At 42.5% G+C, this 25,323-nt stretch overlaps 1 long non-coding RNA gene across 3 annotated transcripts in view; it reads right to left on the reverse strand.

Annotated features, from left to right (window-relative positions):
- Nucleotides 1–536: 536 nt before the first annotated feature.
- The window catches only part of LOC118082170 (uncharacterized), a 35,301-nt gene continuing 10,514 nt past the window's right edge, over nucleotides 537–25,323 (reverse strand). For 2 of the 3 annotated variants that reach the window (XR_015948952.1, XR_015948951.1), the window contains 3 exons: nucleotides 21,089–21,162; nucleotides 4,678–5,983; nucleotides 537–3,666 (listed from right to left, as the gene is read on the reverse strand). This is a non-coding gene — a long non-coding RNA (uncharacterized LOC118082170). The remainder of the gene's footprint in view (nucleotides 3,667–4,677; nucleotides 5,984–21,088; nucleotides 21,163–25,323) is intronic. The other variant, XR_015948953.1, reaches the window with a different exon arrangement.

A 25,323-nucleotide genomic window follows, 5' to 3' on the forward strand; every position in this document is an offset into this window, starting at 1 on the left:
TCATGCGTGTAATGTTATGAAGCAGCTGTGAAAGTACATCTAGTTCCTAAAGGCAGAGTCTAAAGCCAGAACTTATTACTATTGTGCCCATTGTCTTTTCATGTAAACCTACAATAGTCAATATGAAGGTGAAGCATTAACAGAAGGTTTGTGAAAATGTCCGACCCGAAAGCTTTATGCTTGGGTACTTTTGTCATTGAGTATACCTAGCTGACACAATTGATTACAGAATTAAACACTACCACCTGTTGGAATTGTTGAACCTTGAATAAGATTTGTAATGGCTGGGATTTAATGGCCTGTTACAATGATAGCACTGAAATACTGACATAGCTGCCAAGTTATCCCTTTTTTTAAGGGAAATTCCCTTATGCTGAATAGGCTTCCTCGTGAGAAAAGGGAAAACTTGGCAGCTATGAATACTGATTGACTCGGGAAAGTTTTCAAACTGGTTGATAATGATCAACTCTAAAAACAGAGTAGCCAATATAGTCAGTGTAATTGACCAGAGGAATATATAATATATTTTTTAAAAAAATTAGCAATACTGAATATTCTCCACTTTTGATTTTTGGGTTAAAACAAGACATTTGGGTGGGGTTGACATTTCTCCTGAAAAATAATATGATGAAGAGTGAGGTTATTTCATGGAGGATAAGGCCATAAATGGCCATATTACCTCTAGCACCAGATGCAGGAATGCTTCTGAATACAGTAACAAATGCTGGGGATCATGGTTGGGAGAATGCCATTGTGCTTAGGTCTTGCTTAGGTCCCATAGACATCTGGTTGTCCACTGTGAAAACAAGATGTTGGAATAGATAGATCTTTAGTCTGGGCCCAGCAGGGATATTCTTATGTTTTTATGTTCAGTTAGATTTCCAATCCTTTTCAATGTTAATGTTTCCTGTGGCTGCTTTTCCTTTTTCCTTCCTGAATTAGTCACATGGATAATTCCTCCCCATCAAGGCTCACTTCATGAACTGGATAACATAACGATGCTGTGTATCCAAACAGATTTGGCTTGGAAATATCACCAAATGCATTAAATGAGTAACTGAGCCATATTTTTTTTCACGGCAAGGACTGCAAAAATAATCAAAGAGGGAGACATTAACATTGCCAAAATTGTTTCCAAAACCTTGAAAAGTTTCAGCTCAGTCCAAATTTCAAATAATAATACATGTTGTAGTTGTTGCAGTTTATTATTACCTGCCCTTCACCATAAGGTCCCAGGGTGGGTTATTGGAACTAAAACCCAAGATTAATATTAAAATCCAGTATCACACAATATTAAAAAAGCAGCTCAGAACAATTAACAATTACAGAAATAAGGAGGGTCCTAAAAATATACACCTTAAGTGTCAAAAACCAGGGGAAAGAAGCACACCTTCAGTATTCTATGAATTCATATAAATGTTAACTAGCATTGCGCGCGCGCGGGGGGGGGGAATCACATGACATTGTCCATGGTGCTGAACAGTAGCCTCTCAAGACTACTTTCTGGAAATGACCCTGGGGGTAGCAAAGCCACTAAAACACAGCTCCCCCAACCTACCGAGAGGCTCCAGAACAGTGTTTCCCAAAGTTGGGTTTCCAGCTGTTTTTGGACTACAATTCCCATCATCCCTGACCACTGCTCCTGCTAGCTAGAGATGGTGGGAGTTGTAGTCCAAAAACAGCTGGAGACCCAAGTTTGGGAAACTCTGCTCTAGAAGGATACCATGGTCAACAGTATCAAAAGCCGCTGAGAGATCAAGAAGAACAAGCAGGGTCCCTGCCTCTCTCTCCTGGGTGACCAAGGCAGCTTCTGTGCCATGACCAGGCCTGAAGCCAGACTGGAATGGATCCAAGTAATCTAGGCAATGGTCTGTTGTCTCTTTATGGGTCTTAAGTCTAATTACTTTTTAAAATAAGAATTACATTGGCTGTGATAGACTTTGATAGCAACAGCTTATTAGAGGAAATCTATGGGTATAGTCCAGGCATCCCCAAACTGCGGCCCTCCAGATGTTTTGGCCTACAACTCCCATGATCCCCGGCTAACAGGCAGGACAGCTGGGAGAACTGCTCTTCGTCCCCCTTAGTTATACAGAAGCTGGACCTGACAGCAATCCAGGAAATCATGGGTGGCCGCTGTTAGCATAGAAGGGAATGGATGGAATACAGCAGCGGAAGAAGTGTTGCCTCCATAGGAGGGCACCTTGACATCCTTCTTTGCTGTGATACATTCAAATGAACACTGTGGTTGCTAGTCATCAAGATAAAAATCTCCTCCTATTTGGCTGAAGGAAAATGACAGATCAATATGAAAACAATGCCCTTTGCAGTAGACACAGCAGATGCTCTCAATTACAGGCAGCAATTACCATACAGAGGGAATGGGAAAGCTCCAGTACCACTTAACAAACACCAAATAAGCTGTAAAAACTTCATGACCCTAATAGTGCTCTCTTATAAGCCTGGGAATGATTTCCTCAGCCTAGCATAATGTACTTATAAATATGTATGTAATCTCAAAAGGAGCCTTAATAATGATAGTCATTTAAAATAAAATAATAAAATAAACCCCTGACAGTGATAAATCAGCCTATTACAGTCTAGAGGCAGTTGTTGCTTTGTGCAACAGAGGCGACAGATACCCATGACCAAGGCTTACACAGCGGAGAGATGACAGCCATTCTTGGAGGGTGGGATAACAGTTTGCAGAAATCAGCAACTGCCTGCCTGTGGCAGCTGAAATTAAATAGGCCATTTGCAACCTGCTTTGGTTTAATTTTTACCAGTTCCCATAATTCTGGGTCCATAGGAATTGTAGCGGTATTATCACAATAAGTAATTTCTGTAGGGGCTGGCAAACTGATGGGGCACACAAAACTCAGAGCCCTGAGAATGAGCCAATGCAATTCTGGAAGGCGACAATCACAGGGGGCTCAGTCATTTAAAAACTGGTCCTAGGTTGGTCAATGATTTTTGAAAACTGAATATCCCTGTTTCTGTTTTTATATCCCTTTGAGCTCCATATACAAGCTTTTGCCCTAATGTTTGCAACTCTCACTGAGGAAGGAAGTGCTCCCTCTTCCATGGCTGATGTTTTCCGTGTGTGTATGTACACACACACACACACACACACACAGAGAGAGAGAGAGAGAGAGAGAGAGTGAGAGTGAGAGTGAGAGAGTGTGTGTTCAGTTTGGCTATGCCTTTAAGAATTTTGATTTTTTTTAATGCTACATGTTGTTGTTGTTGTTTAGTCGTTTAGTCGTGTCCGACTCTTCGTGACCCCATGGACCATAGCACGCCAGGCACTCCTGTCTTGCACTGCCTCCCGCAGTTTGGTCAAACTCATGTTCGTAGCTTCGAGAACACTGTCCAACCATCTTGTCCTCTGTCGTCCCCTTCTCCTAGTGCCCTCAATCTTTCCCAACATCAGGGTCTTTTCCAAGGATTCTTCTCTTCTCATGAGGTGGCCAAAGTATTGGAGCCTCAGCTTCACGATCTGTCCTTCCAGGGAGCACTCAGGGCTGATTTCCTTCAGAATGGATAGGTTTGATCTTCTAGCAGTCCATGGGACTCTCAAGAGTCTCCTCCAGCACCATAATTCAAAAGCATCAATTCTTCGGCGATCAGCCTTCTTTATGGTCCAGCTCTCACTTCCATACATCACTACCAGGAGGTAAATATCAAAGGAAATAATTTACAAGCTACCAAGCGTTGCTTTGTACAACATGTTGAACATCCTATTTTTAATACAGTGGTAACTCGGGTTACAAACGCTTCAGGTTACAAACGCGTCACAGGTTACAAACTCAGCTAACCCAGAAATAGTACCTCAGGTTAAGAACTTTGCTTCAAGATGACAACATCATCCTGTGGCGGCAGCAGGAGGCCCCATTAGCTAAAGTGGTGCTTCAGGTTAAGAACAGTTTCAGGTTAAGAAAGTTCTTAACCAGAGATACCATTGTACTGTGGGTTTATTTCACGCAAAGGCATTATCGTACCCACCCACACCCAACAAAATGCTGTCCCATGATTTGTCTTGCTTACTTTTAAGGGTGTTGTAGACAAAGGCTGGAAATGAGGCCTTTAGAGAGACGTTTGCTTGTGTGGAACTGAGCATGACACCCAGCATATTATATACGTGTTGAGGCAGACCTAACACAGGACCCTTTTCCACAAATATTTTGCAGCATCCAGTGACTGTAGGTAAAGGTTTGTATAGGCCCACCTCCATATAAGTTAGCCCATACAAGGTGACTATGTGAAGCTACCATCCTACACAGAGTGCAGCATTTGGTACCCCTTTGCTGAGGCACGCTAAAGTTAGATCATGTGCATGCTAGTAGGTATGCCCCCATATTACATATGATAATTAAATAGGAAATATATAGTGAATTTTAGAATACAGAGATATGTAGCGGTCAGAGAAGGTTTGGGAAGACTCAGGTTCAAATCCTAACTCTGCCACAAATCTCACTGGGTGATCTTGGGCCAGTCAAATTATCTCAGCCCAACCTACTGTAGAGATTAGTTGTTAGCACAAACAAAATGGGAAGAGACGCATATGCCACTCTGAGCTCCTAGGACAAAAGCAGGGTTGTAAGAACATTAACAGTACTGTGGTAACATATGGGATGTGTTTGTATAGTAATCTGTGATCTTAACAAACAGACATACTTTTGTAAAGCCTCTTTGCCATTTTCTCTTCAGAAATGATTGTGTGATTTATGAATTGGGTCCTCAGAGTGGGTTGGGAAACGTGTTCCTTGCTGTCGCTGTCCCATAAGTGACTGAAAAGGAAATGGACAATTAAAGAGAAACAAACAAGAGCATAAGAATGAAAAGTCTGCTGCAACTGAAAAAATGTGTGTTATTTAGAAAGAAAGTATAAATATGATTAGACCAGCTTCACGGAGAGATGAAAACTAGAGGAAAAACCAAGCACAAACCTGAAATAAGTTTCTTTCTTTCTTTCTTTCTTTCTTTCTTTCTTTCTTTCTTTCTTTCTTTCTTTCTTTCTTTCTTTCTTTCTTTCTTTCATCTGCTTAAGTGCACCAGTACTGTGACCTTCAACAGATCCATCTCTTGGTAACCTTATGGGAAAGTGCCCTGTTTAAATTCATTTTGCAGATCTCATTACCTTGCCTATTATTATTAATTTGTATAATAATGAGAGTTCTTAGAGGCCACTGTCAGAGTCTCAGTAGGTTAGCAGCTGTGAGTAGACAGAAGCTGGTCACTTTCCCCCAGGAACAAAAATGTTTATTAATTTAAGGAAAAACAACGAAGGTAAACAGATGGAAAAGAGAGGAAGAAAAAATTATCTTCCCTCCAGTTTCGTAGAATCCTAATAGCCACATTTTTCATTTTGTGTTTCTCTCTCAAAGGAACTTCACTGTCTTTCCTAGTCCCTCAAAAATCTGGTGACATTTGTTTTTAGTTAGCTTTTCAGAAATCCAAAATAGTCAAGGTTTGATATTGTGACATCTGTGGGCAGACCCTCTGGAGCACTGTCCCCCTGTCCCTTTGATGACAACTGGCAGTGGAAGTCTGAGAAGTGAAATAAAAGGAATGACTGTAAATTTCAGAATACAGTATTCTCTCAGGCTACCAGAGAGGGCAATAGAGTGCACACTATGCTGTTGTTAAAAAAAAAAAAGTACTGTACCAAATGAAAGTTGTTCTTGTTACAAAGACAGGATAGTATCTGTTGTGAGAAAACAGGGATCTAACATGAGGCCAGAGAAAAGCAGAGCTACAAGATGAAAACATCAAAGATGGCCTCCAGTGCCTGGCAACCACCTCCTATGGACTTTGATAATGGAGATATGGATGAAAATTGGGCCCAGTGGAAGTAGCTCATGGAACTAACCTGTTGCAGGCCCAGAAGCGGACATATAATCTGCAGAACAAAAGGCAGTTCCAGTTCAGCATTGCACAGAAGCACAGACATACCTTCAGGGCCTGGGGAGCAAGTGGCAATCTATTTGTACAGGAGAGAAAGAAACACAGTACTGTCTGTATTGTTTGAAACATAGGCTGCATTCACACAGAAGTAGATTATGTTTCCCTGACATTTCTCTGCTAATTTCTGCACTTTATTTGAGCTTTTGCGTGACATAAAACCTACTTCTGGAAACCTATAGGAAAAATGTTGAATGTTTGGTGGTCAGTTCTGTGTTAATTGCTTCAAAAAATAAAAAAATAAAAATCGGTTAGCAACCACTTTAACCCAGAAAATTGCGGAAGTGAAGTGATGAAATTTGAGGCAGGTTTATGGCATGCAGTATTTCCTGCTGAATTCATAAGAGAAACATGGGGGGGGGGGGAGAATAAGATAGTAGTGACGCTGTCCAATGATGTTCACTTTCCCACTTTTTTGGGGGGTTCTTTCAAGATATAACAACATCATGCACATGTAAAATAAAATGTTCAGCTCTAATCCAGAATAAGGACTTTAGGCAATACACACAAAATATCAACCGAATAACAAGATCACAAAAATTCTGCACTGCATTAAAGAATTCAAAAACCGGCTAATTTAATTTTTCCGGAATTTTTAGTTTGCTCCCATGTTAGATGTACATGAGGAATGTTCTGATTATTTTACCACAAAAAGCACCAACCAAACCTTTAAAAATACATCTAAAGAGGGTGCAATCCTATACCACCTTATTGCAAGGAACCCATCAGCCTTCATGTGAATTACTTCTTAGTAGACATGTATAAGAAAGTCTGAAGTTTTCAATTTATCTCCTCCTCTTCACTGATAATAGAACTACAGCATTCTTGCAGCCCACCTCATAAATGTGCCCCATCTCTGACTTGAAAGTGATTTCCATGGTATAAGAAGCTTTGTTCATATTCTGCATCCACGCAGCTGTTCACTTGCATGCTGAGGTTGTTGTGAAGGATGCCAGTTATGAAAAGGGCTTTCCCCTCTCTCTTCTTTAATTTAAAAAGAGCCTAACCACAGAACCTGCCATATATTTTTCAGAGTCGTTTCTGCTGTTAATCCCTGCCCTGCTGACCTGCACGGGTAGGCAACTTGCTTGCTGTATTTTGGAAAACCATGGGGAATTTAGTTAGTGCCCCCTGGGAATTTGCAAGGATTAAAAGATCTGTTCCTTTATTTTACACTTCTTTCTTTTGTTGCATCATGAAATGGCTGTGTTAAACTGCTTCTGCTGTTTGGATTAGGCTGGCATTCAAGTCTGTCCTGATGAATATTTGTTGTTCTAAGTGAATAAATATCAGTTTTTGTCTTTTAAAAGTGATAATTTAGAAGATAATTAAATGAGTTTCTTTCTTTATAGCTGGGAATTTTGTCAAATGAGAAGACTAGTGTGCAAATCAGCTGAAGCTGAGTGGGAAATATAATTTCTTGGCGATTTTCCTGGTAATTAAAATTTCAATGCAAACTATGGACATGATGCTCTTGAAATATTAAAAACCCTTTTTTGTTTTGACAGATTTGTAATCTTAATGTTGATGAATGTTCCACATCAAACAAACACAGAACACCTCTGTGACTATTTCCCCAGACTTTGAAAGAAAATCTTACATTTTCAAATGAAAAATACGCTTTGTGTATCACAATGTGTTATTAAACATTTGCAGAGTTACATGTTACTTAAAAACAATGATATATATATATATATATATATATATATATATATATATATATATATGCTGGAAATCACCTTGAACACCTCTCATTCTCTTAGAATGGAAATGTTGCCCACCTGAGAGGGGCTGGAAACTGAGTTCCCCTGGGGGGAAAAAGCCTTGCTTAAAAGGAAAAACAAGTATCTGTTCTGAAAATGGGTTTGTCACTCTACAACTTGTAAATGTCTGCCCAGTGCACTATCACAAAGTCAAGCCCAAGGCCCCCTCTCCCTTAAAAAGAATCCCTTGTCTACTGTGGACTCTTTCCCTCCAGTAAGGCAGAGAAAGTTATTGTTGTCCATGATCCTCAAAGTGAGCCAACACATAGACATACATAGTTGTGCTTTTATGTTGCCTGACATTCCTTAGACCTTCTTTCCTCCCATCTGGCAAGGGGAAGGGATAAAACTCCTCAAATTTACACCTTTTCCAGCTATTTCCCTTGGCTAGCTAGTCCCAAAGGAGGAGTAGAGGAGACTCTTGAGAGTCCTATGGACTGCAAGAAGATCAAACCTATCCATTCTGAAGGAAATCAGCCCTGAGTGCTCACTGGAAGGACAGATCCTGAAGCTGAGGCTCCATTACTTTGGCCACCTCAAGAGAAGAGAAGACTCCTTGGAAATGACCCTGATGCTGGGAAAGGTTAAGGACACAAGGAGAAGGGGACAACAGAGGATGAGATGGTTGGACAATGTTCTCGAAGCTACCAACATGAGTTTGACCAAAGTGCGGGAGGCAGTGGAAGACAGGAGTGCCTGGCGTGCTATGGTCCATGGGGTCACGAAGAGTCGGACACGACTAAGCAACTAAACAACAACAAGCTAGTTCCAAAGTACTATTCCCAATCCAGTTGAGATTCCTGCATTGCAGAGGGTTGAACTAGCTGACCCTTGTGGAGTCCCTTCCAACTCTACAATTCTATGATTCTATTATCTCCAAGATGGGCAAAAAGGGCTATCACCCACCTATACCCTGCTAGATTTGACATACTTCAAAACCAGGGGTATTTCAAAATGGTGTCAGCAACCCCTTTAAAAAGTTGCTAAGTGTGTGCCCCCATCTGCCACACACTGTAAGAACATTCACTTCTATTAAGTCCATGAGAGGAGAGTCTCCTGCCCTTCTTAGCTGCTGAGTTTCCTTCCCTCAGCTAAAGGGTCCTAACCATGGAACTCTACGATGGTTCCCCATTTATTATTTCGGGGGAAAATTGTGTTAGGGGAGACCCTGATCCAACGCCTCCTCTTCTCAAAAGCCGTTGAGGTGATATAGTTGCATCAGATAGGGTTGTTTCAGTCTGTAGCACTGAGGCAAGAAAATAAAGTATGCTCAATATATCAGGGAATCCATGGTACAAAACCCACACTCCTGCAGTTTCTCACTAGGAAGTTTCCATTGATTTCATAGTTAGAACAAAAGAGCAATTGTACTGGAGTTCTCATGATATCATAATACTTTTTGAACAACCGTTGCATGCAATTTCGCAGTCCTGTCTCTCTCTTTCTCAATTTGTTAAAAATTTTTTTAAAAAATTATCCTACCAAAATACTAACTATATAACTAAGCACATAGCGAAACACATAGTAAAGCCTTTAACTAGTCTTTATGCATAATCTTGCAATTTGAAGTCTATTACATTTTCATTCTCTTCTGGTACTTCCCAGCCCTCAGCTGCACCAATGATGTATTGAAAATCTTGGGTCTCAGCAAATTCTGTTAACGTGTTCCTTATTCCATTGTCAGAGAGAGACATGGGTGGAAATGTTGAATAGAGTGGTCTCTTATCATGGAGTTACGATCCCCTCTCGGTTCAAACATTTGCTTGTCAGTCTGTTTTTCCTTCTCACCTTTATCTAACTGCATGCTTATCTTCCAGTACCTGTATTAATCCCCATCTTCTCCAGCATAACTATTAATTTCCCATGTGGTGGTGTATCAAATGGGGTACTGAAATCCAAATAGACTGGATCATCAGCATTTCCACTGTCTAGAAACCCATTATCTTACAAAAAAGGGAATCAGATTAAACAGCAAGGATCCATAGCAGACCCCGCCCCCCCCTTATGTGCTGCTCCAGCAGAGTTTGTTTTATCAGTGTTGCCCAAGGTGATCTTAGTCCGCACACTGATACTGTTTCTTCCACATTGTCACTCTTTTTTTCTTCACTATCAATCATATTGATATATAATGTTCTTCTGCATTCCCTCCACACACACCCCTGAAAGATAACAGATTCTCTTTGGTGTTGTCATTCTAATACAACCCCTTGTTTACAGGTTATATACATACAAAGTTTAAATTTCACATCTTATTCTAGCAATTTAACCCTCTCTCCCATTAAAAAAAGCCAACTGGACTGTTCACATATGTGCATCCTGATTCCCCAGATTTCATATTCTGCATTTTGCTGCTACTTGGAAATAAGTCCAAGTTAAGTATGATTAGGCCAAGATGATTGTGGGCTATATCTATCATTATTATTTATTGAATTTATATACCACCCTATACCTGGAGGTCTCATTATGTACCATCTTTGAATCCCAAAGCACCACATCAAGTTTCTTATCGATGCTTGGAGGTTTTTAAGCTGTCATCTTCTGCTATAGTGTCCTGTCCCCCATGCCAAACAAACAAACAAACAAACAATTCTCTGGAAGGTTGTGGAACTTTTCAGAACAGCATCTTTGAGGCCTGAGGGGCTGTTACCAAAAGACAAATTTGGCCAATCCACGGTGTGTACTAGGGGCTTGGTGACCACAAAATTCACCTTGAATGTGTAGCATTTGAAAACAGACCAATCTGTTTCAGATCTGCGCTGTGTCATTGTGATTCATGTAGTTACTGTATTTGGATCTGGATCTCATCGGTTAAATCCAAAACTGTGTCTTGCCCCATATGTTTTAGGGAAACCTAAAGACAGTTTCTTCGTTGTTGGTTTTTTAGACTGTAGGAAGTTTAAATTGTTTTCCAGGGTGTGGGGTACAAACTTATGCATGTTTGCTTACTCAGTAAAAGGTAAAGGGTCCCCTGACCATCAGGTCCAGTCGTGTCCGACTCTGGGGTTGTGGCGCTCATCTCGCTCTATAGGCCAAGGGAGCCAGCATTTGTCTGCAGACAGCTTCCGGGTCATGTGGCCAGCATGACAAAGCTGCTTCTGGCAAACCAGAGGAGCGCACGTACCTTCCCGCCGGAGCGGTCCCTATTTATCTACTTGCACTTTGATGTGCTTTCAAACTGCTAGGTGGGCAGGAGCTGGGACCGAGCAACGGGAGCTCACCCCATTGCAGGGATTCGAACCGCCGACCTTCTGATCAGCAAGCCCTAGACTCTGTGGTTTAACCCACAGCGCCACCTGGGTCCCTTTTGCTTACTCAGAGGTAAGTCCTATTATGTTCAATAGGGTATGTTCCCAGGAACATCTGGGAACAATTGTATAATTGTTGTAAAAATTGTTTATTATGACAGCAATGCAGGACTGACAGAGGCAAAGGACTATACCTTAATGGTAAGCATCTGCTTTGCATGTGGAAAATACGAGTTCAATCCTCAATTTAGATTTGGGAGAGAATTCTGTCTGAAATCCCAGAGAGGTGCTGTTAGTCAGTATGGACAATATTGAACTAGGTAGAACAATGGTCTGAGCCAGTATAAGGTGGGTTCCTGTGTTGTTATGTTGCATCAATAGAGCCCCACTCATGCAAGCTTCCTCTATCCAATTTTGAGAAATATTATTGTGACTTGTCCCAATACAGCCCTACATGTTGCAGCCTACAATGTTCATAGATCCCTCCAACCCTCTGGAGATTATGGGGCTGTGGGGATGGGAAGAAAAAAAATCAATTGCGCAAACTTGCTTTCCACTTGTGAAACTCTGCATACAACCCATAATGCTTCTACTGCTACTGTTTTACAAAGGGAGAAGTGAAACTTTAAGCAAATCTGTTGCAAAATTAGAATTGAACTGAATCCCCTCAGGTCTATATCACAGCCAAGCTGTATCTACTTGGTCAAGGCAGCTGCCTAAAAACTATTTCTTAGGCCAGATTTTGTGCATAATTTCCCCATCAGCATTCTTCTGTTGCTTTAATGCCAGAGATTGAATAGTGAAGAGATTTATAGAACAAATTTTGTTGAATTCTGTTATTTCAGGTCCAGCACAGTGAGCTGTGGAGTGGTGGAGCCAAGGCATGGTGAAGTTGCAATAAGCACAGGACAACCATTTTGGGGGGAATTAAAAACTGGCAACAACTTTATTGATTACAGATGTCAGTAGGCATTGGCTGTTTATCTTGAATTGCTCAACTTGTCTGCAGGTTGATTATTCAGCAGGGTTAACCAAGGTTAAGGATCACCCTCCAAGATTGCCATTTTGGGAGTGCTATGGCCCATCATCCCACATCTGGGCATCAGGAAAAATGCACCTTTCCTTGGATCCCTTACCAGGAAAACCTGATACCTTGGAGCGGGGAGTGGAGCTCCCATCCACCTCACTATCCATCTAGGCTATGGATGCAACCCAATGCCTTATCTGCCATTGAGTAGTTACAATTGCTGTAAGGTAGGCGAAAGCCCAGGCAGGCCCAATTTGTCTGAAAGCAAATTCCTCCCTGGTCCCAAATACGGTGGCTGAAGACTTCCAAAGCAAGTAATAATTAATAACATTTTTATTATTTATATGCCACCCATCTGACTGAGTTGCCCCAGCCACTCCCAACAGTCTTATGCAGGGCAGCCATACACCATAAATATTAGGGTGGGTGGTGGGGAATCCAGCGCTGCTTGAAGCTGAGTCCTGGGCTCCTAAGACTGTGCCCCCCCCCAGCTTGCCCACAATGGGCTGCTATTGGTGTGGCTGGTGCAGGAGCAAGTGACAACCTCTCTTGGCTGTGCCATAGCCATAAGACTGACCAGCTCCACTGTGGCTGCACCAGACCGCAACTGCTGCTTCCCTCCAGCTGGCGGAAAGTGGTCTTTGTCAGACCTTTTAATTTTATAAGAGACTTTCAGCATCCAAAAGTTCCAGGAATACCAGACCCCTGTGCCAGCAGGGCCAGCTGCCACCTCTAATGATTTACTGAGCTTTCCTCCCTGTGCATGTCTGAGGCAAGAGTTCAGAGTGGATTTTATTTTTCTTTTCATGGCCATTCAGTTAGGGCTTATAGTGCAAATTGAGTATTAGGAAAACAAATGAGCGTTGTGCGGAAGCACCGGCATCCCACATCCCAGAGGCCTCAGGCAGTGCTTGGGCAGCAGATGTGAGCTAGTGGGAGCTTCCTTCAAGGATGCTGTCTGATGAAGAGCATGTTGCAGGCTACTCAGAGGAAGAGAATTTAACACCCAATCTGGCTCTGCCACTGAAGCCAGGAGTTCACACACCTCAAGAAGAGAACCTTAATCTCTAGAGCTTCATCACCTCTCCAACTGGCCAAGACCCTTCAGTTCCCAGTAAACTCCAGACCAAAATCACAGAGGATGCTATGCTGGAGTGCACACTAGGGTTTTGCCTTTCTAAATTCTTACTCAATGGCCTGGTTTGCACCACACAATAAGTCAAATTATGTCTTAGGAAGACTGTGCAGCCTCTTTGTTCCTCACTAGTCCTTTTTAATGCCACACCAAACTAAGCCACTAGTGTGTCATCTGAACTGCAACTTGTGTGTTGAAGCCTCTTCCTCCCTAACCGCAAGCTGTAGCCAAGGTTTGCCCATGTAGCTGAGACAGAGGTCACCTATGAAGAGTTAAAACACTGATAAATGGGTGTAATCCATGGAAAACTTTTTGTCTGTCTGCATAATTATTCCTTGTGTTTACAAATCCCTTGACACCAAGCAATTTATCTGTATGCAAGAAGTTGTCAATCTAGTGCTTGGAGATGCTTGCTGTGGCACCCACGAAAAGTCACAGGAAATGTCCTGTCACAATCCACAATGCATGAGAGGCTGCACTTCCTGTTTACACTGCCTTGCTCTCTCCAACACGGAACCCCACCCTGATTCAGCATGCCCACATTTCAATAGATGCTAGGATTGGACACTAACCCTTCTGTCTGCTCTGAACTGAAGAGAGGTGCAAAAGCTTCTCTCGGTAAGGGAGCACGTCCATGCCTTTCTCCTGTTGATTGGGGGGGGGGGTGTACCTGCATCGTTTTGTATTCCCATCTCTTTTACTGCTCCTTTTAAAGATGTGACAGTGTATCACATCCCCACAGAAGCCATTTTGTGTTGTGATTAAGTTCCATTGGAAGCAGTGGGACTGCCTTCTTCAATACATTCCTCTCAATGTGCTCCCATCATTATCCGAGGCCCTGCTCTAGATCCCTTGACCTTGTGAAGAAACAGAGTGGGTGGCAACAATGGCCAGAGCATTTTCTGTGGATAACCCATGGAATGCCTGGTCAAGCGAGTGGCACAATGCCCCATCACTCTATGGTTTGAAGTAGCAGGAAGAGATGTGCTTTTGCAAAAAGGACTTGGGCTGATTATCTTTCTGCTTGGTGCTTGGCAGTGTTGGAACTATTACTGAGCTTCCTTTTGTTTTCAATTTGAAGATAGTTTGTAGTTGAAATACTGTTTTGGTATTGTGACTTCTTACCTTCCTTGAGTTCCTTTGAAAGTAGGTGGGATATATGCTAAAAACAAATAAAATAAGTGGAAGGTGACTTGATTGTGGCTCCATTAAATTCTATTGATTTCAATGGAATTAATCATCATTTGCTGGATTTTGGCCTCTGTAGACAAAACAAAAATTGTCTGGTTTGGTTGCTACTAACCACTTTATTAGCATCTGATCATCATACTACCTTTTGTTGGCATATTGTTTTTATATGCCCCCCCCCCAAAAGCATAGAGTGCGTTTCTAGATGGGAGCTTAAATACTGCAGATGGGTCATTCAGATATCATAATTTATGTTTTTAAGAAGGGAGGGGAGTGAAATCTGAATTAAAGGGGGGGGATATGGGCCAGCATTCTTATGCCAATGATGTTGGGTGAATCTCATGCAAAATTTGCATGTATGAATTGTACCGACCCCTCAGTAAAAGCCCATTTGGAAGCACCCCTAGAGTGCACTGGTATAATAGCAATGGAATAATAGTAATTCTTTCAGTGAGTCAATAGTTAAAACTATGCTTAAGTGTAGCTCTTTCTTGCTCACTCTTTCTCTTTGTCAACATTTATGCATTTCAGTTGCTTGCTTAATGCTGCTCTTGGGCCACACACCGAAAGTTCAGAAAACTATTGCATAATCTTTGTTCAGTCAAAGGAAACTCATGCAGAGTTTAATAGATGAGGAGATTGTGTCCTGCAAATGTAAACTGTGTGAGGGGAGACTTATTATCTCATAAGCCCAAGGGCACAATTTCTTTTTACAGCTCCTCCTATTCTCTCAAAATATAGATCCACCACTACATCGTACACAAATGCTAAGAGAATGAACACATTTGCCACTTATTAATTCAAGCACAACAGAAAACAAGCACAGTTCAACTTCGTGGGGGGTTGAAGGGAGGGGGCAGACTCTGAACTTACTGCATTAAAGCTTGGTGTTGCACTAATCTAATGAGTTTTCCAACAAATGAGGCATGAAATATAATGCTGGAATATATACTCAGTAAAATATCCAAATTACTGCATAATGCCACTGTGTGTTTTATCGTGTTGGAGGACCTAGTAATAAATGCATTATTCTTAAATTTCCACTACCAGCAGAATAAAAGGGGGTTGACACACAATAACCCAACACCTTATTTTATGAAGTAATTTGCTATTCGTATATGTTGCTAATAAATGCACATTACAAGCTATCCCTATGCGAGAAACATACCTGCACCATTTTCAGGAACACACATTTAAGACTTCAGTTTGGTGTTTTATTTACAATTCTTGTTTACTTTTCTATGTCATGAGATAATCTTCTCTAACAGAGAACAAAAGGTACTTGTTTTCTCAGATTGCCTCATGCAAATAGGAACTTTTGCAATGCACACTGCTAGCACTTTTGTGGAAAAAAAGATCCCAGATGACCAGTGTATTCCTTCTGCTCCCCTATATTCTGTGGTTGCTAATTCAGCCTCCCCAAGAAATAAACTGGTCCTCTAGTAATATAACATGGGTTTCATTTATGCAGCCCTTAGACTGGGAATGGGTATCCTGTGGCTCTCCAGATGTGTCACACTATAACTCCCATCATCCCTTACTGACGGTCATGTTGGCTGGATCTGATGGGACAACTTATGGAGGGCCACAGATTCCACATTCTCAGTCTAGATCACAAAAAGGGATTGGTGGGCTTCCAAACTCTAGTACTGAGAAAAAAAAAGAAATTAGCCAACTCTGCCAAAACTCTAGAATAGATCATAGAAAGGCTTTCACAGTTAGCTAGGGAATAGTGTTGTGGTGGCCTCTTGTTGCGTCAGAGAGTCCTTGGATTGTGAAGCAATTCCTATCCTGGTAGCTCTGTTGCACTGTGATGAGAGGAGCATTTTGGATTTTTAAAATCTACATTTCCTTGCTGCGTAGTAAATGGACTCTCCTAGCACTCCACATGCTAGGAAGAGAGGCCCCCAGATCGCTAATGTAGGGATGGGTAACTTTTTTTTCAGGACAAGGGCTGCATTCCCTTCTGGGTATGCCAAAAAGTGGGTGTAGAATTTAATATGAACTTTACCTTTATACAGCAGGTTACTTTCTATACACACTTCTCAATCCTCCATCCATCCAGGCAAAAGGCATTTTCAGGGTTCAAGGACATATTCCAGGATGATGTGAAGCAGGGATAATAGGAAGTGTGGAGAGGGTATGACCTGGGGAGAGTCTTGGGGGGGGGGGTCAGAAAGAGAGGTCTTAGGAGGTTCCCCATACTTGCAGTAAGGGTTAAGTAATTAATATCCTCTACTGTTGTCCAGATCAGTGGTGTTGGGAGGAGAGGATGGGCTTAAACACAGCCAACTATCTTTGTCTTGATTGTTTGAGGAGCACTTAAGAGCTTGTGTGGACAATTCTCCGTAGAATGCAAGGACAAAAGCTTTAATTTGAGTGTGCGTATGATTAGAATGTCAAAAGCAGATAATCTCTTCAACAATAGTGCTGATGTCACGATGGGACTTGTATGATAAACAGAATCAGTCGCAAGAGTGTTGGGAGATCTTGTATAAATAAAAGAAAAACCAGTGAAGGTTAATGCTGAAGCATATGGATTGTTGGGGGTGGTGGTGGTGGTACCTCTGGTGGGGGACATGTCATGCTCCTTCTGGGGTAGTTTGTCTACCTTTGGTCCCCACCCTACACTCAGCTCTCATCTGCGGCTCCTGGAAGCTGTCAGATTGCAACAGCAGCCACACCCCAGGTAACAGCTTTGACTGGCTGGCTAAACCAGTTGAGGGTAGCCGATGGGTCTCAAACCCTCAGTGAGTTAGGGACTTTTTCTGCATGTGAAAACAGGCTCTGCTGCCTTGCATGATATCTTCAGGGGAAGAAAAGGCTAAGGAGTAAGCCCCACACTAATCCAGTGGAGTCTCTAAGATGGTTGGATGGCACCTTGTACACTTCCTTCCAGCAACTCCTGCAGCCAAGCTGGTGCCAAACATATTGCTCTGCTTTCCTTTGAACCACATCAGCAAGGCCAAGAGGGGGGTGTCTTGTCATCTGGACAGCCCAGGACCTCCATTCACACTGCCCAGGTTTGTGTCCCAGGGAGGTTACTTTGGTGCTGCTAATGCAGAGGTTTGGCTTCACTCCCAGAGGCACTCTTTTGAGACAGACAGATGCCAACAACAACAATGCTGAACCATATAATATGCATTCACTTCAGATAATTAATATTCCATTGCAATGGGATTGAGTTAAATAGAATGGTGGTAGGATGAGGTGTATCTAAGAAATAAAAGTCAACTGCATAGTGTTAAAAAAAGACTGAACTAGATTATTCATAGTTTTTAAGAAAGACCGACTGAAGGTTACAGGAAGGTTTCTCTGAGTCTGGAAGTTCCCCCCCGAAAGATAGCAGTTACAGCTGCAATTACAGCTGCAGTTACAGCCCATCTAAATGGGAAGCTTCTGGTATATTGTGGCAAATTCATCTAGCTAAAAGAGTGCCAAACCAACTGCAATCATATATAGTCAGTTTGGAAATGTACTTGATGTACTGCTGTTTAACTTTGGGTCACTAGTGCCACTCTGAGATCTTCCAAAGAAAAAAATAAAGATTTTCCCAGGAAGATAGATCACTGAAGACAGTGGACTTGACCTCTGCGTAAATATGGACATCAAAAATACTATTGTTTCAATGGATAAAAATATGGTGAAACTCCCATGGAAGCAGAATTGGATAGTTAGGACTCAAGCTTAAAAAAATGCAATCTCTGCATCAGTTTTACTTTGGGAACAAACAAGAAGCAGGGACAAAGTGATTTGAGACAAGGCATGCACCAGGCCCCCTTCATGGATCACTGCTTTGTTGTGGCGAAGGGGCTTGAATAACTCCAAGAAGCTATGAGCTATGCCATGCAGGGCCACTGAAGACGGACAGGTCATAGCTGAAAGTTTAGACTAAATGTGATCCACGTAGAGAAGGAAATGGGAAACCACTCCAGTATTTTGCCAAGAAAACTCCATGGACATAAAAAATAATATAATAATTTATTATTTATACCACGCCCATCTGACTGGGTTTCCCAGCCACTCTTCCAACAGAACACCGAAATACAATAATCTATTAAACATTAAAAGCTTCCCTAAACAGGGCTGCCTTCAGATGTCTTCTAAAAGTCTGGTAGTTGTTTTTCTCTTTGACATCTGGTGAGAGAAGCTTTGAGAAGAAAGTGAGAGTTTCCAAGGCATGCTCTGGTTCATGGGGTCACAGAGAGTCGAACACAACTAAGACGACTAAACAACAACAACAGGCACCAGGATCAGTATTGGAGGAGGAACAGAGCAGCCACGATCTCCAAGACCCTGCATATTTGCTCATTTGTGCTAAGCCACACCTTAGCTTAGTCTTAACTATGAATTGGGCCTATGGTATGAATTCATGAAATGCTGACTAAGATGGCAAACATGCCGTAATGGTGATGCTGCTGTTTCCCACCCGTTGTTGCAGAGCAAGCTTGATCATGTACTCCAATTCTTTCGCGTCATTCTCTACAATTAAATCCTTTGTACTACTTTTATTGGAAGGATACACAATCAAAGGGACCGTGGGCGACCCTGAACGGGAGTCCACCCAGGCTTAGACTCATGCTGTGCAAGCGTGTGATAAAGGAATAATTGCTTTGGAACAACATCCTTAGTTCTGTCTTTGAACAGTAGGCATGATCATATCCAGTCCAGCATCAAAACAAATAGATTTTCTGTATATCCTGCTAATTGAAAACAGAGTTTTAAATGTTGTTCCCCTGCAGTGAAGTGTTTCATGCCAGTTTCATATAAAAGCCTCTTAAGTAGCGCCATCTCACAGCTAGCTTTGTTCAACATTTCTATGTGGGAAAACTATATATATGAATATTAGCTCCTTTAGCAGAATAAATGGTTCGTGAACTTTTATACTTGGAACAATCACTGGTGTGGGTATCAGAATTCGAGACTAGCTAGTTGAAATCCTTGTACAAATCAACATATTTCAAACAGAACACCAGAAATATAGAATGCGTAGAGCCTTATTGGCTTATCCTGTGATTTAGAATTTTATTTTCATAGAGAAGTTAGGTTTTCTCTTTCCTGCTCAGCACAATGAAAATTGTATTTTGCAGTAACAGTAATTGCCTTTGTGAGCTTTCTGCTTCATCTGGCATGATATCATGCATTCCAATGAGATTATTTGAAACACAGGCATTTTCCTTGTTTTTTATATGACGATGGTTGCATTTATAGGCACCCCACCACAAATAATCCTGTGCATGGCTGTAGGCGCTACATTCATATAAGGAGAATGTTGGACAATTTTGAAAGGATTCAGTGGAGACATAAAAGGATGATGAATGATGTGGGTAGAAAGTTATTTCGAGAAAGGCTGGAATTACAGAGTATGTATTTTAGTTTGAAGAAAATGCTGTGTGGGTCAAGAACACAATTGTTATCCACATGCAACAACGAATAGGATAAAAGTGCTGGGCTTGAATTACAGACAGGGGACTGTTTCTCAACCATTCAGCAATAGAACAAGCTGGATTCAAATGCTCTGCTATGGACCTCGTAGACCAACTTTGAAGCAATCTCTCATGAAGCCTATTCTACCTCACAAGGTTATTGTGAGGATGGGAGCAGGGGAGACAATGAGCCTTGAACTTTTCCAAGGCTGAAAATGCAATTAATCAATTGACTTGGAAATGAAGTGCAATCCTAAGGCTTTTTATTGAAAAGTCCCCCTGAGTTAAAGGTAAAGGTAAAGGGACCCCTGACAGTTAGGTCCAGTCGTGACTGACTGGGGTTGCGGCACTCATCTTGTGTTATTGCCTGAGGGAGCCGGCGTACAGCTTCCAAGTCATGTGGCCAGCATGACAAAGCCGCTTCTGGAAAACCAGAGCAGCACACGGATATGCCGTTTGCCTTCCTCCTGTAGCGGTCGGTACCTATTTATCTGCTTGCACTTTGACGTGCTTTTGAACTGCTAGGTGGGCAGGAGCTGGGACCGAACAATGGGAGCTCACCCTGTCGCGGGGATTCGAACCGCCAACCTTCTGATTGGCAAGCCCTAGGATCAGTGGTTTAACCCACAGCGCCACCCGCCCCTTGAGTTAGATGAACCCTATTAAGGTGTTGTTTTTTGAGTGTGTAGTCTTAAATGCTTATTTGGCAGAGCAATGCCCTCTAATTTCTCTGCAAAGTCCTTAACTGCAAGGTGGCCACTCTCTGCAGTGAGTGGCACCACAAAAGGGGGTATTGTGCAGCATAATCGGTCCCTGGGTACCAAGACTGGCCTTTGCCGGGAGCATACTGGATCAGGAGGCGTGGCCCATTATCTCCCCTTTACAGAAGTTCCCCTGAAGCTTTATGAAAGATGCTTGCTTTGTATTTATAGATCAAAAAGCAATTGTGCTAAATGAACCTCACAAAAACATTTTCCCTGCACTTGGGTATTCAGTACGTTGTTCTGAAGGTCAGCCCCATCACTGACATTTAGCTAAATGCATGGCAGACTCATATTTCATAAACAAATTACCTTTGGACAGCAGAGGTGGGCACAATTGGCAAAGCACATTGCCCTGCGTCTCTTGTTGCAACACCATGCAAATGTGTATAAAGCAGATCAGGCCTCACAACATAGGGTTCCCTAAATGATGTTTCCTGCTCTCCCCCACCCCAGTCCCAAGGTGAGGTGCATAGATCCCAAAGCCAGTTAAGTAATTTTGGCACCTGAGGCAGAAAATCCCACATGCACCCCCCCCGGCTGGCAGTGAATACAATAGCAATGAATTAAACAACTCACAGTTTGTTGCTCTTTTATAAAGTCAGCTTCATAGGTTGGCTGACTGCCTCATGATAGGGTCGATCAAGAGGCTGCTATGGAGTGCAGAGAGGGATAACAGTTAATAGACAGAAAAACAAATGCTGGGTTAAAATGGCAAAACAAATATACTCCAGGTACTGATGTGACCCTCCATAAATACATTAAAATGGCCCTCGGAGTGCTTTGAATTGTCCACCCAGCAAGTAGATCAACAGGAATTCTCCATCTTCAAATACAGCTCAATCAATAGTCTATTTCTGTAGTTCGAATCCTACTGCTAACGTGTGTAGTTCATCAGTGTTTAAATTAGGCATGTGAGGAGCAAGAACTGTTACCATCTGTTTTTTATGTATGGAACACACACACATATAGGCCATATTCTCAGAAAGGCAGGTTCCCAAACCATTGTCTCTTAGGGGAGCTTAAAGTTGCTAACTAAGATTTGGGGGAAACAGTGTTGCTGTTGTTTTGGTGTTTGGTTTGACTGTTTGCTTTTTCTTATAAGAAACCGTTTCATTCCAGTGCCTTATTTATGTTGCATTGTCTTTCAATACTGGCACAAGTGCCTAGTGCTTAGGATAAACCAGGGGTCAGCAAACTTTTTCAGCAGGGGGCCGGTCCACTGTCCCTCAGACCTTGTGGGGGGCTGGACTATATTTTGAAAAAAATATATGAACGAATTCCTATGCCACACAAATAACCCAGAGATGCATTTTAAATAAAAGGACACATTCTACTCATGTAAAAACACCAGGCAGGCCCCACAAATAACCCAGAGATGCATTTTAAATAAAAGGACACATTGTACTCATGTAAAAACATGCTGATTCCCGGACCAGTTTGGGGACCTCAGTTTGGGGACCCCTGGGATAAACCTTGCAGTGCTTTGGTGATCCAGCCTAGCATTCTGTTCCCGGGAAACATCTGCAAAGTTAGATAAGAATTTCCAAAATACTAGTTATTTTTTTTAAAGGGTGGTGGTGATGGGTGACCCGGTTAAATTTCTCTAGGTAAAGTTCAGTAAACAAGCCACACAGATAATGTTTGTGCAAGCCAGACTGAGATGCTCCATTACATATGGATGCTCTTAATTATACAGTGCAATGTTTCATTATAAATTATTGTAGGGCAATATGAGGATTTTTTTTTAAAAAAGTTAGGTGTTTATGTCTAAACCTCCAATTCCTGGTAATAAAAGCTTTCAGAAGTTCAAGCTCTGAAGGGTGGAAATGTTCATTATGCTTGTCAGATAGTAATTTCTTACTAGAGTGAAAAATGTCATGACATGTTGTTCATTAACAGAGAGAAACAAAAAGGAGAGACGTCAAAGAAGCAAAATGTACATTGTGAGCAAGATATTGTTTGAATATTGTGGTGTGTGTGTGCTTTGTGGAAATGCAGCTTCTTTGTCATCACCCCTGGCACAACAAAACCTAATTGGCATCAATTTGTGGATATTGTTATAGGTTTGTGTGTGCTAAATGCCTGGGCTCAGTAAACGTTAGAATTTAATCACAGTTTGTGTGTTAAAATGGCATGTCAGACCTGTGTGTCTTAAGATATGTGTTAGAAGCTTTAATCCTTTGATTACATTAGGCAAACTTATGACATTGTGTATTAGACCTTTTCTAATCCTAAGGAATCCACATGTGAAAGGCTAATTAAGCGAGGACTAGCCTCCTGCAGAGGTGTTAGCACGAGGGTGCAGGGTCCTTAGCAGGACACAGGAGCAAAGCAAGTTAGCAAGCAGTTTGCTGGCTGGAGAGGCAGAGAAATGGCTGGTGTCTGTTGAAAGCCAAAGCTGTATTTATGGAGGAGGCAAAACCCTTGTGTAATGCTGGGTACCCCCCCCCCCCCCCGCTCAGGTGTGTGTGTAAATAAACCACATATCACAAAGACATATCACATCCTCTTCAACTGCCCCCCAAATGCCGGGACTGCCAGAAAAACCATTAAGCCACCATGGCGTCTCACTTTGTCACACGGAATCCTGAATTTCCATTTTTGTTGAGGTACACTAACTGGAAATGGCTTCATTTGGGGGGAAGCGGAGGGAAGAGGTACTTGCTGACTGAGGCCACCTCCTCCTCCTTTGCCACCTCCTTTGCTGCCTCTCCCGGGAGTCGGAGAAGGTGGGGTGGGCGGAATAGAGAAGAGTCTTACTCTGGGTCTGAAGGAGGAAGCCAGGCAGGCAGGCAGGCAGGCAGCAGCAGCACCAGTAGCGGCAGAAGGAGGAAGGGGGAGCAAGGCAACAGGGACGCCACCAATGTCTCCACCATCCCTGTTGTAGGAGGCTCTGGCCTCGCAGGCCCCCAGCCACCCATCTAGCTGGCCATGCCAAATAAAAACAAGGAGGAGAAAGTGAGCCAGGTTAAGCCTGCAGAGAGGGCGTCAGCTGGAGGAGACCCTGGGGAGAAGCAGGCCCTTGGGTGTGGGTGTGGGGGTGATGTGGAAGGGTGTAGCTGACAAGGTGCAGGCAGGCCTGTTGGGGCTCAAGTTTGAGGGGTGGGGGCAAAGTGGTTATAGGGGTGGAGGGTGGGTGAGGGAGCTAACTGGGCTTCAGTCGGGGTATTGTTTGTATCATGAAAAACTTTAATAAAACTTAGCCTGCAACCCCCCCCCTCAAAAAAAGCAGTGTTACTGTTGTAGAATAGAATGTCCCTATTTTCATCGGTGGGTATGATATCATAATACATATGAAGCTCTGGAATCAACTGGTGCTTGGAGGTAAGATTCAAATGCTATTGTCCCAGCTGGTTTGTCCCTCCCTTACCTGGCCATCCCCTGGCAACACCTCCCCAGGCAGGATTGGATGCCAGGCTTGAGTAGGCGGAGACCCCTGGCATCCTACCTGGGAAGGCGGTGCCAGTCCTGAACTTCCAGGGAGCCGCCCTCTGGGATCAGGGGGCTGCGCGCGTCCACACAAAAAGGGCCCCCCATTGATGTTTGGAGCAGTCATTATCCTCTGTTATAGTTGCCCTTTCTCCCTTCCTGCCTCTCCTGCTGAAGAAGGGAAGGGATTTCTCTCTCCCCACCCTCTGTTTGATTTCGTGCTTCTGTGTGAATTGATGGTTCTTTAATGCAGCTGGAGCAGGGAGGCTTCAGGGCTGGAATCATGGAGCTGGATGGAAGGAGCAACTGAAAACATGATAATAAACAACCAGGAACCAAATTGGGAATCAGCCAGTTGAGATGATGTTCACAAATTATGTCACAGTGAGTCTTTCTCAAACGAAAGAAAACAGCTGGAGTGGGGCCTCTTCAGATGTAGCTAATAAAAAACAAGCACACCGATGACTCATTGACTGGCAGTGCTCATTCTCATTGTAGAACCGTAGCCTGGTAGAGCAAAGGATATAGGCCTTGAGTTTTGTCCTCAGTGTCAGAGTAATAACATCTGCTATATCTTATTAGCTAATGCATCAACTTACAGCATTACATTCATGGTGTATATTGTGAAGCTAGTCTTAGTGCTTTTGCCACCCAGCATACAGTTTCAGTTCCTGCTCCCTGGTGGAATCTAAAAAATGCTGTGAAAATGTTTTTTTAAAAAAAACGTTTTGAAAAATATTGAATTTGCCATAAGCTCACCATCACCATCTAGTGTCAAATTTGTATAATGCACTTAAAACGTTATACTTGCAGCTGTAAAACTGAGTCCCTAGCTGTGGTGCACTTGACAGTGGATTGTGTTGGCACCCTTGTTGGCTGGCAGGCTATGGCATCAGGCTACCATGTTCTGCCCTATCCCCTCTCACACAAGAACATTCTATTTCCCTCTGTGGAATACTGCAGGATATGATACCTTGACTGCTCCAGAAGGTAAGAAGCATGCTCCCTCCTTTCCTGCTTCAGTCAAGTGCAGACAGGAATGTGAGCTGTATTGCTCTATTAAGTACAAAGTGCGGGTTGCTGTCATTCACCACTGAGTCACTTTCTGTGCAGAGACACATAAGCAAACTAATTCCAAAGTCCATTAACTTACTGGAAAGCACTAAAGCTTTTTATAATAGGCAGATTATCTCACCTTCAGAATGCAGAAATAAACCATTTCAAACCTATTGCCATCATATATAAAAAGCATCCAGAATTCAAGATCCAGGAACAGTCCTTAGGTAGAAGCTGCCTTAAAACTTTGCGTTGAAAATCTTCCAGTTTTTAGTATAGGGAACAGTTAGGTACGTTATAATGTATAGAAGACAACATGATTTCTC

This window comes from Zootoca vivipara, chromosome 3, assembly GCF_965207765.1.
Source record: "Zootoca vivipara chromosome 3, rZooViv2.hap1.1, whole genome shotgun sequence".
NCBI lineage: Eukaryota > Metazoa > Chordata > Lepidosauria > Squamata > Lacertidae > Zootoca > Zootoca vivipara.